The following is an 811-nucleotide window of genomic DNA, read 5'->3' as shown; positions in this document are numbered from 1 at the left end:
CAACTGTCAAAACAAATAACAGAAGAATGTCAAGCAGTTCAATTAAGAAGTGGGAAAACATTAAATGCCTCACTTCAAAGCAGCAGGAAACCAAGAAATGAACAAGAGGATAATCAAAATCCCTCTGAGGACAATAAGAGCCCAGAGAGGAACAAAGCTGGAGCTGAACGCCCAAACCATGCTCATTCCTGGCGTTCAACGCCAGAAACAAGCATGAATCCAGCGTTGAACGCCCAAAGGGAGCATGGTTCTGGCGTTCAAACGCCAGTAACAAACAAGGAAGTGGCGTCTAACGCCACTCCAGCTCCCACCACTGGCATTCAAATGCCAGTAGGGAATCAGTCACATACAAGTGTTGACCTTTCTAAAAAGGCTTCCCAACCAACTTCTGTAGGTAATAAACCTGCAGCAACTAAGGTTGAGGAATACAAAGCCAAAATGCCTTATCCTCAAAAACTCCGCCAAGCGGAACAGGATAAGCAATTTGCCCGCTTTGCAGACTATCTCAGGACTCTTGAAATAAAGATTCCGTTTGCAGAAGCACTTGAGCAAATACCTTCTTATGCTAAGTTCATGAAAGAAATCCTAAGTCATAAGAAGGATTGGAGGGAAACTGAAAAGTCTACCTCACTGAAGAATGCAGTGCAGTCATTCTGAAAAGCTTACCTGAGAAGCTTAAAGATCCTGGGAGCTTTATGATACCATGCACATTAGAGGGTAATTGTACCAAGCAAGCTTTATGTGATCTTGGGGCAAGTATCAACTTAATACCTGCATCTACTATCAGAAAGCTTGGTTTAACTGAAGAAAT

The sequence above is a fragment of the Arachis stenosperma genome, chromosome 6 (genome assembly GCF_014773155.1).
Source record: "Arachis stenosperma cultivar V10309 chromosome 6, arast.V10309.gnm1.PFL2, whole genome shotgun sequence".
Lineage (NCBI taxonomy): Eukaryota > Viridiplantae > Streptophyta > Magnoliopsida > Fabales > Fabaceae > Arachis > Arachis stenosperma.
Note: the sequence above shows the minus strand (reverse complement) of the source record.